Below are 13,784 nucleotides of genomic sequence, written 5' to 3' on the forward strand. Positions count from 1 at the left end.
CATTCCGTTCTCTGGTGTATAATAATGGATCAGCCAAACATGTACTCTAAGTGCGCTTGCGTTCGTTTTTATAGCCCTAAATAAGTATGTGCGGGATCCAGTGGCAGGATACCTTACTCATCTGCAGAATCTTGCTTAACTAAGGCATGCTCGCGCACTTTCTCTTTCCGGTCGTCCAGTACAATTTTGTGTGTTATCATTATTATTGTCCTTTATTTTACCCCGGTTTCATCCTCCATTGTTTGTGGTTTTGACTCTGTTCTACTTCGTAGGACCTGCCGCTGCATGCTTTATCGGCAGTGGAGTTTTGACTATCATGTAACTTTCAAAACCTCTATCTCACGGTGTAATCTACAGGATCAACAGCCCCATAATATTTCTCAAGCTTTGTTTTTCCGTTTCTGTTTCTGATTTCGGGAGGAGCCCCCCTCCTCTTCTTCTGAGTACGTGGCTATCAGTAACATTTAAAATATTGAAACCGTTGAACCATGTGAAATAACATTTCAATTTATCATATCAAGAAAAGAACTAACGATTCCTTCATGGATAGAATAGATCAATGTATTCACCTTAATAATATTTATGCTGATTTTCCTTCAAAATTAGATACAAGTTTTTGTTTCGATAAGATATGTCATCGTGCTAATTTTGACCAGTGTATTTCATGTCGTTGTAGGATCATTTCTAATCATTTCATAATTTAGACATTTCCAGTAGATTTTGCAATCAACTCTAGACTTCCCCTCTCCCAACCCACTTTACCACCTTTACCTTCCTCAACCTCCCCTCAACCTCCCCACCACTCCTTTTCTTTCAGAATCACGGCGAAGACCCAGCATCCACCGCCCGGACCACCCGGTTACTACCAAACATCCGGCAAGAAACGACACCGCTTCGTGGCCCATCTGCGGCGGGCTGTCCCCCTCCCCCCTGGGTTATTGACCACGGCCCCTCCTGCTTCCAACCACTACACCGGCCTCACCAGGACCTAGCCACGACCACCACCAACAACCAGAGCACTGTTTCACTGCTACCCGAGGCACGACTTCGCCCCCACGGAAAACCGGCCTCCCGGAATGCCGATCACGGAACCCCACTCGCAACGGATCTCCACCTACAGCGGCCATCTGCCGGGGGCGCTGCCCCAGGAGATGTTAACCGCGGCCCGAAGCTGAAACACCAAAGCCAGACCGGTGTCCTCGATGCAACAGATCTCCACCCACAATCTTCTTCCGGACCCAGGACCGTGGACCAGGAACGGATACATGAACCCCAGAAAGCAACCTGACATAGAATCAGCACCAAAGCGGCCATCCGCCGGGGGCGCTGCCTTCGGGGATATTACCCACGGCCCGAAGCTGTAACAGTAGACTAGCATTTAACTTAGCCTTAAGCTTACCCCTATCTTCTCTCTCTCGCTCTCTCTCTATCCCCTCACAATCTATGCAATGTAAAAATTATTTACTCGGTGTAAAAATTATCTCCCTCTCCGCTAAACTCCAATCCTTTTTCCTCCCAACTACCCCTAAATCCCAACCCCAACTTGAGACAAACCCGGAAAACGACCATAATTAGGTTAAAACCGGGGGTAAATAAACGATATAATAGTAATAATAATAGATTTTTCAAGTAAGTAACTCTTCAATACGTTAAAATTTGGATGCCAAAATTCTGGCAAACGTTTTATAACACCTAAAACTTACAAAAAGTAACACATATAACACAAAACTTACAAAAGAGTAGCGGATGTAACACTTCGTAACGTCAAAAACTTGAAACAGAATAACATAAGTCACGTTCCATATTGCATGTAACTTACAAACGAGCAACGTAACAGTTTTGTAATAGTTAAAACCTACAAAAAGTTACGCATGTAACGATTTGTAACGTCTATAACTAACAGAAGAGTAACGCATGTACGGCTGCGTAACACCTAAAACTTATTTAATGTAACGAATGAAACGCTTTATAACGCCTCTAATTTATAAAAAATTAACGCAGGTAACCTTTCATAACGCCTGTAATTTACAAAAGAGTAACGCACGCAACACCTACAACTCTCAAAAAACTAACGCATGTAATATTTCGTAACGGCATAAAACGTATACAGAGTAACACATGTCACGTTTCAAAACGCTTGTAACTTACAAACGAGAAACGAAAGGAAAAAAAAAATATTTTTTTTTGACGGGAAACCAATTGACGAAAAAGTCATCTCTTTACTTAAAGCAACTTTAACTGGTCGCACCCGCATCAAATAAATCCAATAGCTCATATAAACTTAAAGCCTATAACGCTTCGTAAAGCCCAAAACTTATAAAAAGTAACACTTCATAACGTCATAACTAAAAAAAAGTAACGCATCGTATGCAAAGCAAAGTCTTTGGCCTTTGACCAGCGTAATGCCTATAATTTACTAAAAAGTAACGCATGTATCGCTTCGTAACGCCTATAACTTATAAAAAAATAACGCAGGTAACCTTTCATAACGCCTGTAAATTACAAAAGAGTTATGCACGTAACACATAGTACTCACAAAAAACCTAATGTATGTAGCATAACGTAACGCCAAAAACTTGTACAGAGTAGCACATGTCACGTTTCGTAACTCCAGTAACTTACAACAGGTAACGCTTCGTAACACCTGTAACACAAAAATTTACAAAAAGTGATGAAACATGAAACGCTTGTAATTTACAAACGAGTAACGCTTGTAAAGCAGCGTAACATCTATAAATAAAAAACATAATGCGTGAAACTTACAAACGAGTTACGAATGTAACGCTTCGTAACGCCTATGACTCTCAAAAAAGTAACACTTCGTAACACCTATAACTTAGTAAAAAGTAACACATGTGCCGCTTGGTAACGCTTACAACTTACTAAAAGGTAACGCATATGACGTTTCGTAACTAATATGACTCACAAAAAAGTAACGCTTCGTTACGCCTATGACTCCCAAAAAAGTAACACATGAAACGCTTTGTAAAGTCTATAATTCACAAAAAAGTAACGCATGTAACGCTTCTTAACGCCTATAAATTACACAAAAGTAACGCATTTAACGCTTCATAACGCCTATAATTTAAAATCCAAAGTACCTTTACTCAGGCATTGACTCAGATAGATCTCAAAATACCCTACACAAGTAATCAACCGGAATCTACTCGTAAATAGTAATAGTGATAGTAACTAAAAAAAATCATTATGTTGAACAGTTGCTCTTGAATTCAATAATAATTTCGATTAATGATTATAATGAGCATCGTAGTAATAATTAGGGCAACAGTTTTTCTAGTGACCGAACAATTCTACGTCCATAAGCACATTTTCCAGCATAGGTGTATCAAATTCGTAACAAAGTAGTGCTAACGAAAAACGTAAATTTTTACGTATTTAACTCTTATGCCCTGTGAAAATGTGTCATATTCCCAAGGAAATATAATTCCCAGAACCATCGCAGTAAATCCTAAGGTCACCCATAAAATCACACAAAGATTCGTTATGGAAAGTGTTATGACCGGATTGATAGAATAAGAAAATTGAAATTCGATGTTTACTTTAAACTCCCTTCCTTCGGTCTTGATTGAATTTACCCTTACCGGAGAAATCACACACATTCAAATTCACGACCCGATTCCGTTCGGGGTTAGTTCATGAATCTCGTTTTATCAACTGGTTACTTCTTCACCGTTTGCTTTGATGGGTGGTGGCGGGATGCAGTGGACTTCGGTAATAAAAAAAACCGTACCAGAAAGAAAAATCAACCTCAGCAGGCGGTGGCAGATGATTTCGGCGAGCATATGTGCGGGCGGTGACGGTACATTCATAGGACCCAGGGGACACTTCCTTCAATCCAAAATGGCACGAATCGTATTTCGCCGAACTCGGTTACGGAGAGGTAATTTTCGGATTTAAATTCGTGGTCACGCTCCAATATCTTTCGCCGAATATGATGTGTATGGTTTTTTTTCTCTTTCTTTCTTTCTTAGGTTGCACCGAAAATATGAACCGTCGAAGTGTGGACGCGTCTTACATGGAAAGAATATTGCGAATGGGAAGAAGCTGTATTTCGTACGAGAGCGTATCTCGTCTAGTGCGTATCTGGGGAAGGTGGTCACTAGACCTTTTTGTCGAGAGTTAAATATGTTTACTTGGCGCAGACTTATCGCATTGATACTGCATACACTTATGCTTTCAAGTTATGATCATACACTAAGCTATGTAAATCTGGTTTCGGATGAATAAATAAGCTCAAATGAGTATGTCACACGTTCATTCGCTACTTGGCCTTTGCCAATTTTCTGCCGGTTTCTTAAACTTATTTACAATGAACGCACTACTGTCCTATCCGCCATAACATCAATCTGGCTTGATCAATCAACATATCTTTCTATCGACTAGATCTGCATTAAACTATGGACTAACTTTTTTTGTCACTAGCCTTATATGCAAATAAAACATCTATCAAATTTCCCTCGGAACGTCACGCTAATATTCCGTTGGATCGTATGTTTGCTCGCATCGCTGACTGCTATTAGACAAACGCGGAAATCGAAGTCCACAGATTCATCCGCCAGGGATGCTGAATTATTGATTTATGGCGCGTTACAGTGCTACGTCGTTAGCTTAATTAATTAAACTAAATGAGATTCACTTTATTTTACCAAGGGCAGATCTCTATGGCATTTACGGGTATCTACACGTGATCCCTCCCCAGCGCATGGATCAGCTGGATCTCGGTGCCGTGGAAGTAGAAAGGAATGGGTACTGGGGCGGACAAGAGAAACACATTTCCTGGGATGGCCCCTCGTTGGGTGAAAAATTAATAAAGTTCAACAGACGCACTTTTGTTCTTTTGCTTTGGCGGTGCTCTTCGTAGAGTTTTTATGGCAGGCCATTTACGACATGTCAAAGTGGACGAAAATGAGCTCTTCCAAGAGCGTTGTAAAATAATGATAATATTAATATTTCGACTGTTCTACTTTGTCGTTTCCGTCACCGAATCGAAGCGAATCGGCTGCGGCAATCGACGTATCTGCTTCAGTGAAAATCAGTTTGGCTGTTTTGTTCTGCTTGATCAACGGCCGACTAAACCAGAACAAGCTGCTTTGGTTTTATTGGCCACTTATGAGTTTTAGTAAGTGTCTGCAATGTCGTAATCAATAAGCTGTTTCGGTTTATGAGCGGCGAGCAGGTCCTTGACGGTGCAATGCAATTTAATTTCGATTCTGGAGGACATTGAAAATGAATTGTTTAGCATAGTTCTATTATATTTTGTGGACGATTTTTATACATCCATTTTCTATTAACTTTTTGCTTACTAAAAATCATAAAATCTCATAGTCAGAATGGTCAACAAAATTGAATGCCATCTCGCCGAAAGTCTTTTCGCCGAAAGGGTCATTTCGCCGAAAGGGTCATTTCGCCGTAAGGGTCATATCTCCTGCATGTTATGTTTCCAGTATAACTGATGTGGCGTAGCCACATAACCGAAGCCAAGATGGCTCGGCGGCACAAATCCGCCGAGCCGACGCCAGCAGAGTCGGCCGCCGACCCGCCGTCGGAAGCGGCGGCCTCTTGCATACAAACCTGTAACCGCCTCGTTTGCCCGGTCTACTCAAAGCTAGGTTTCTTTGCTTTAGTTAGGTCTGAACGAGCGGTAGCGAGGTCGGACAGCACATGAACCAAAACGATGTGGCGTAGCCGCACTAGTATTTTTTCATTTTCACTTAATAAACGGAAAATACCACCTACATCTGCCTGGTAGATACACCTATGTAATTGCTTTGATGCTTACTAGCTAATAGTCAACAAGTTTTCTTGGGAACTACTTTCTGCTTTCATGAATCAATCATTCTTCAAGAAGTACAATGGTAGGTCAACAAAACGGGCGTTAACGCTATCATCTTTCGTTTGTCTTTAATTCAAATCAATTCTAATCAGGAAAGATTCTTGATCCATGCTTTTGAAAGCGAGATATTCAATGAACAAGTTGAAAGTTGCTGTTTTCAGCTATGCAATTCTTCCTTTAGAAAAAAGACTTTCCCGACCGCTAAAGACAATGAATCATTCTGAAATTTTCACAGAATAATCTAAACTAATTTTCCAAGAGTTTGTCAGTTGGGTTTTTTGATATTCGTCACCGTTTCTGAGAAAATCAGATTTGAAACATGAACATAGTCCTCTAAATCACCCTAAAACACACTGGGCTCAGCCTTTAAGAAATAGAAAAACGATGTCTTTTACAAAGTTTTAGAACTTCTAACGAGAAAAAAACTTTGCCGAAGAAGCTATAAGTATAACGCAAAAAGTTTCCGATGTATGAAGCATTTTCGTTTAAAATCACCTAAAATCAATTTTTTGTACATTGCTTTTTACGCAATTATTTTTTATGTCTACTATGTTGGAGACAATTACTAAAAACGTAAAATTACATATTTTTGTTGAAGACTGTGCATGGTTTGGCCTTTTCCTTAAAAAGTTATTTAACATTTAAACTGTTGTATACATTAACTTTAGCTACTAATAGGAAGCAGGATCGCAAACCAAAAGGCAGATACATATACCATTTTGAAAGCTTGAATCAAGTAATATAAAGTTACGAAGTGCATAACGTGGCCCTTGTAAATTGTGTTAATAAGACAACGATATATAGAGTGCGTTTTTGACCATTTTCTAAGCAAAAACATTTACTAAAATGAATATTGTCGGGTTATTAAAAGAATCTTTGTAGGAAATGTTCAAAAATTGGATACATAAGTGTAGCTTTTGAACAATGGTGTAATGATTGAATATAATTTCATGATGCATTCTTGTATGCAATTGATCAAACTAAAAAAGCATGTTAACATGCTCTCTAAATTTCGACTAGTTTTACGTATTCCTTCAATAGAATATTTCTGATAGTTTTTTTTAATTCCAATTAAATTAATTTCATGGATGATGTCTTACACCATTACCAGCACGCCTAAATACATCCGTTAAATTTAAGTCATCTGAGATTGAATTTTGTCTGTTGAAATGTTCAAGTTTACATGCCAGCTAGAATGTAAAATCTTTTCATTCTACGAAATACGTTCTTATGGATTAATCCATACACTGAAAAAATAATGAAATTCACACGATTTCTAAATAAATAGTACTATGGACATCAGTTGAATCAAAAATTCGGATTCAAAACCATCCTCGATGTAAAACTAAATTTTAATAAATTAATTTCAACGAATATGACCGTTTATTTATATTGACGATTAGTTTTACTTTCAAAGGATATTGAAAAATAAAGCACAGTGAAGTAACTAGAGAATTAAGTTCACGTTTTGCCTTTCTCATATAGAAAGGTTATGCAATCCCTTGAAAAACTGACTAGTGAAAATTGGCCCGGAAGGCCAAGTGTCATATACCATTCGACTCAGTTCATCGAGCTGAGCAATGTCTGTGTGTGTGTCAAATAATCTCACCAAAATGGATCTCACTCACTTTTCTCAGCGATAGTTTGACCGATTTCCACAAAAAAGGTCTCCCGGTCCAATACGGAATTCCTGAATTTCATCCGGATCCGACTTCCGGTTCTGGAGTTATAGGGTAACGTGTGTTCAATATTGTACACCGTCACTTAAACCGGCGAAACAAAACACATAAAAAAATTTCTAAACTGGACTCTAAACCGTTATTCCCAATCTTAGGGTCAATTGAAAGGTCTTATTGTCCTACCAAAAATTACTGCATATTTTCGGATGCGACAAACATTTTAATCATAATTTAGAGTGCGTACTAGTAGAGTTTGTATGTCATGTTAGTTGGTGGCCGTACGAACCGACTTTGATTATACCGGTTCTCGGGTTCCGGTGCCGGAAGTGCATATAATAGTGAACCAACTTCGTTTTCTTAAGGGTGACCTACGCAATCAAAGCACTGTTTTATTATGTATGTTATACTAGTTAATGCACAACATTATATGTACATGAGAAAGGCATCATTACAGCACTAGGTGGATTAAAACAGGTTTTTTCGATACAAACCACTGTGCATAGGTTGCTACTAAATTTCATCATGCTTTCATAGGGTAAAATGTGTTTAAAATTGCACATAATCATTTTGAGCGACGATGTAAAAAAAGGGTTGAATTCTTCTAGATTCTGATTCAATTTGTAGGTTATATTAGTTACTGTTATTAACTTGGCATAACTGTTTACAAATTGAAACGGTTATTTAAGTTCATACCCAAAGAAAGTTTATTTTATTTAAGATTGAAAAAAAAAATTTTTTGTTCGTTGGTTTGTTGGTGGATTTAATATTAAAACTGGGTTTAACACTAATCAAGTCACTTCGGGCATATTGATCCTCGATTTTTGACTTCCAAAGCACTGAAAGTGGTGATTGAGAAACTTCTTAACACATTTGTACGTTTGTCAGAATTAAAACAAATCCTCTATTATTTTTTTCTGACTTCAAATAAAATTTGTTTCCTGTCTGAAATGATATATAAAAACAATACACAATAAACATTCAAATGTCGAAAACACATGATAGTAAAGTTTGCTGTTAGCATTTCTATGGAAAAGGGAAAAGTCGGAATGAAAATAGATACCGTACAACGTACTGAAATCAGCTCATTAATTACTCCATTCACAGCTTCTTCAAAATTAAATACTAGTAGCTGAAGAGTTCACTGAAGTATTTTTGTTTTCATTTTACCATTGTACCCAGCATTCCCTAGCATGAACACTGAAGGCCCAAATCTCACACCTGAAGAAATTGAATTGTGCTGCAGGGGACCAACAGTCAGACAGATTCTGTTATTCCAACTGCAAGAAGCAGTCAGTCGGTGAAGGGTGAAATAAATTTTCCCGCTTCACCCGGCACTTTCTGGTATCCCGGGTATCCCGGTATTGTAGGACTCTACGACCCGCCTAAACGGAACGTGCCGATGGAATTATAATGAACATGTTGCGGTATTTTTATAGTCTCAGATATTCGTAGCCAAATGGTGATTTCTTCGTTACCTTGGCGAGGTTCGTTAGGCACCGCCATGGGATCGAAAAGGGGAGCGTAGTGAATGCATATCTTGCATGCATAATTTCTCGAAGTCAAAACCAGTCTGTACGTGGAAATTTACGATCCGAAACAATGGTTTTGAAGCACGTAATTAAGAAAATCATTGCCATGCGGTTCGGAGAGCTACGCATGACACTCAAAAGCTGTGTTGCAATCAAATCTCTCTTATTGACAAATATTCATGGCCGAACCACAGCTGCCAAACAGACTAATCTAATAACCATTCTGGTCACTCACGTTCAGTCAATCTTTTTGACAAATAGCACCTGTTGCCTTCGATGACTTCGCATAGAGGAGGCAGCTAGAATCCACCAAAACAAAAAAAAACTCTCATCCAATTAGCAATACACTCTCGGTTCAGCTGATCACCTCATCGTCCTCGGATAGGTACAAGGGTCCGAAATCCGAATTGCTAGTCCTCGAACTCCACCCGTTCCGGGTACCACACACGCGTGAACAAAATTCAATTATTTCAATCTATCTTCCATTTGATGCGAGTTCTCCGTTTCAAACGGGTTGTTGGCTGGAAAAACGTGCCCGGTCCGGTCGTCAATCGGTTGCGCTTGATTTTTGCGACGAGCGCGCGGATACACAATGGAGTCCAGCCTGATCCATCAATGACGCATTGGAGAGACGTGTGAACCAGCCGAACAAAAAATCACACGAGAAAATGGCCAACGTAGTCAAGTTTTTCCTCCGGTCGAGTTCTCAGGGTACGGGACGTAAAGAGCGTGGTCCTTCTTCGCATTGGTAGACCAGTAAGAGTATGTGTGAGCTGCATTCATCAGCAGCAGTCAAAATCCGGCCGCTAAAATCGTTACCTAATTTTTTGTTGTTGTTTGCCGTTCTTATACACGTATGTTTGTACGCCATACCAATCGCTATTATCATGATTGCGTGTAAATTGAACCGTTCGGTTGGGAGACTTTTAATTATGATGTCTAAGCAGGAAAAGCTTAATTTTAATTATGTTGATGCTTGTTTGATGAGAATGAATAAAAATAAACGAAATTTTGATTAATGTGCCGGGCATGACCCAAAATTCTATGTCTATTTCTAATTCGTTCTTACAACTTTCGAGAAGATCATTTTGTTGCAGTGTGCGATATGGGACCGTTAAAAAAACTGATTTTTATAGTTTATACGCGGAAATTCTATAACAGGGTTGAACAAAATTAAAAAAAGGTTGGACAAAGTAAAGTTTTAACCAAGTATTGACACATACTCCGAGACCCGATCAAAATATTGTATCTATCGTATGATACTTATTAGAAAATTTTGATAATTTAACTACTAACGAGACCAGACTTATATCAGCCCTTGCTACGAAAACAGCTTTTTGTTATAAATTTGTTACGGTTTGATGATCGGGGAGCGCTTCGAAATAGTGTCGAATTATGTTAAACATAATCGGTCACTAGTATGGATCCATATGTGAATATCGACGAACATATTTATTTTATTTATTTTTTATTTCTTATTCCTAATACATCGACAATATTCCTAATACATCGACATGTATTACGCGGATCGAAGAAAAGTCACAAGTTGATGCCATCTACACCGATCTAAAAGCTGCATTTGATCGAATAGATCATGGAATACTAATAGCAAAATTGTCTCGATTAGGCGATTCGAGAACGTTTGTAAAATGGTTGAGCTCTTATCTATGCGACAGAGTACTACGTGTGCAGCTTGGCTCTTGTACTTCTTCTCCGTTCACGAATAAATCGGGTGTTCCTCAGGGCAGTAACCTTGGTCCACTACTGTTTGTGCTGTTCTTCAACGATGCTGCTTTACTACTTGGCGTCGGATGCAGATTGGTTTACGCTGATGACTTAAAGCTGTACCTGGCAGTCCGTGCTGTTGAAGATTGTGTCCATCTTCAGGAGCTCCTAAATATTTTCGTAGACTGATGTCGACGAAACTTTTTAATAATCAGTACCGTTAAATGTCAAGTTATAACTTTTTATCGCAAAATAAATCCAATAGTATTTGACTATCAAATTGATGGACAAACGCTTGATAGAGTCGAATTTGTCAATGATCTCTGAGTTTTGTTGGATGCTAAACTCACCTTTAATCTATACCTTTAATTTCCAAAGCAACGCGGCAACTCGGATTTATTGCAAAAATTAGTCGGGACTTCAAGGATCCGTATTGTTTGAAAGCGTTGTATTGCTCATTGGTGCGTCCACTAGTTGAAAATGCGTGTTTAATTTGGAGTCCTTACCAACTGGTTTGGAATTTACGGATAGAACGTGTACAAAAGAGATTTATTCGAATTGCTTTGCGGGACCTTCCCTGGCGGAACCCACTGGATCTCCCACCGTATCCTGACCGTTGTCGCCTGATTGGACTGGAAACACTAGAGCGACGTAGAAAAATACAGCAAGCGTTACTTGTGGCTAAAGTAATCAATGGCGATATTGATTCACCAAAATTGTTATCTCTCCTTGACTTCCGTGCTTCTCAGCGATCTCTACGCTCGACGAGTCTACTTCAACCAAGATTTCATCGTACTACTTTCGGACTACATGAACCAATGACAGAATGTATACGTGCATTTTCCAAAGTTGAGCATCTGTTCGAATTTGGGGAACCATCGCATAAGTTTGCACAAAAGTTATCAAGTGTTTCTTTTTTATAAATTGACCGTTTGTACTTTTTCCTTTCATTTAGACTATTATTTGTCAGATGAATTATTTTAACAAATAAACAAATAAACAAATTCCTTCATCTGACCTGTTATAGTCTCCATGAAGCATTGGAAGGGGAAAAGCCCAATTGAGGATAATTCAATCGTTAAATTTTTGCGTAAAAACCCCTTCATCTTTTCTGACGGTTGACAATATTACAATTATACATACATTTTCGTATTACATTGTGGGCTTACACTTATACATTACAATAATCTTCTTAGTCTATCTTTAAAAACATCACATGAAATGGAAAAATCAAAACATTCATAGGCACTATTAAAACTATTACACATTCCCCTAATGGGTTCGTTTTGTCCATAGTCGGTACGTTGATAGTCAAGTCTTAAAAAGTTCCGCGATCTTAAAGTTCTAGGTAGTACATTGCTATTTACTTGAGAAAGGATATTAGTAGCGTCAATTTGTCCCATCGATAGTTTCCCTATAAATACAGCTCTGGAAGTATTTCTCCTTTTTGAAAGTGTGTCCATACCCAGTAATCGACAACGATCAGTATAAGGTGGTAATTCTGTCGGGTTGCGCCAAGGTAAAGATCTGAGGGCGTAGCGGATGAATTTGGCTTGTATTGATTCAATTCGGTTAATCCAAACGTCCGCGTAAGGACACCACATTACCGATGAAGGTTCAAGAACAGATCGGACAAGGGTGAAATACAATGATCTGAGACAGTAAGGGTCACTGAATTCTTTTGCTATTTTAAAGATAAATCAAAGATTCCGGTTAGCTTATGCAATGATATGGGAGTAGTGGTCTCTGAACGACAGCTGAGAATCAAGTACTACACCTAAGTCCCTTACAATTGATACTCAAGGAATTCTCCAAAAATAGTGTATCTCCAGAGAATAGGTTCTTTCTTGCGTGTAAATGAAACAACGGAGCATTTCAATATACTAAGCGTCAATCGGTTACGCGTACACCAGTCGCTGAAGACATCAACTTGTCGTTGTAAGGCCCTGCAGTCTTCTTCAAATCTAATGATATGAAATAGCTTGAGATCGTCTGCATAAACAAGCCTACACCCTGGTGGCAAGACAAAACAGATGTCGTTGTAGAACAAAGAAAATAGCATAGGTCCGAGATTGCTACCTTGAGGCACACCCGACAGATACGAGAAGCTACTTGATTCACAATTTCCAAGCTTAACAGAAAGTGAACGGCCAACAAGATACGATTTGAGCCAATCGATGAATGTTTCCGATGCACCTAGTTTTCGAATTTTCGCAAGTAGCAGAGTATGGTCAACACGATCGAACGCTGCTTTAAGGTCTGTATAAACTGTATCAACCTGTACTCTATCTTCAATGTTTCTGATGCAGTGTGACGTAAACTGAACTAAATTCGTAGCCGTTGATCTACCGGGGAAAAGACCATGTTGATCGGTCGATATGTATGATTTGGTTTTTTAAACAGAACATTGCTAACGAGAATTTTGAATAACTTAGAACCAGCACAAAGAGAAGTGATACCGCGGTAATTTGCTACGTCTTGCTTATTTCCTTTCTTGAACACAGGGAACATGTACGATATTTTCCAGCATTGTGGAAATATTCCTTGCGACAGAGACTTGTTGAAGATTATCTTTAGAGGAACACACAGTGCATTCGCGCATCGTTTGAGTATGATGGCAGGAATACCATCTGGGCCAGTTGATGTTGATGACTTCAGGTTTTTCAACGCAAAAATGATTTCTTCGCATGTGAATTGAATATTACCAAGACTTATAATATCGCAAGGAACATCTCTGAGTCCGAATTCCATCTGAGCAGGATCAAATGATATTGTTTCGAAGACACTTAATAAATGTTTAGCGAACAAGTTGCAAATTCCAGTAGATGAATTTGAACATTCATTTTCAAGAGTCATAGTAGAAGGAAGGCCTACCTCCTTGCGTTTACTATTCACGAAAGACCAGAAACGTTTTGGATGTTGTTTAAGATCCGCTTGTGTTTGTAAAACATGTTTAGAATAAAGCATGCGGTTATAGACCTTGTAGTTGTTACTAGC

The sequence above is a fragment of the Malaya genurostris genome, chromosome 1, assembly GCF_030247185.1.
Source record: "Malaya genurostris strain Urasoe2022 chromosome 1, Malgen_1.1, whole genome shotgun sequence".
NCBI classification, from domain to species: Eukaryota; Metazoa; Arthropoda; class Insecta; order Diptera; family Culicidae; genus Malaya; species Malaya genurostris.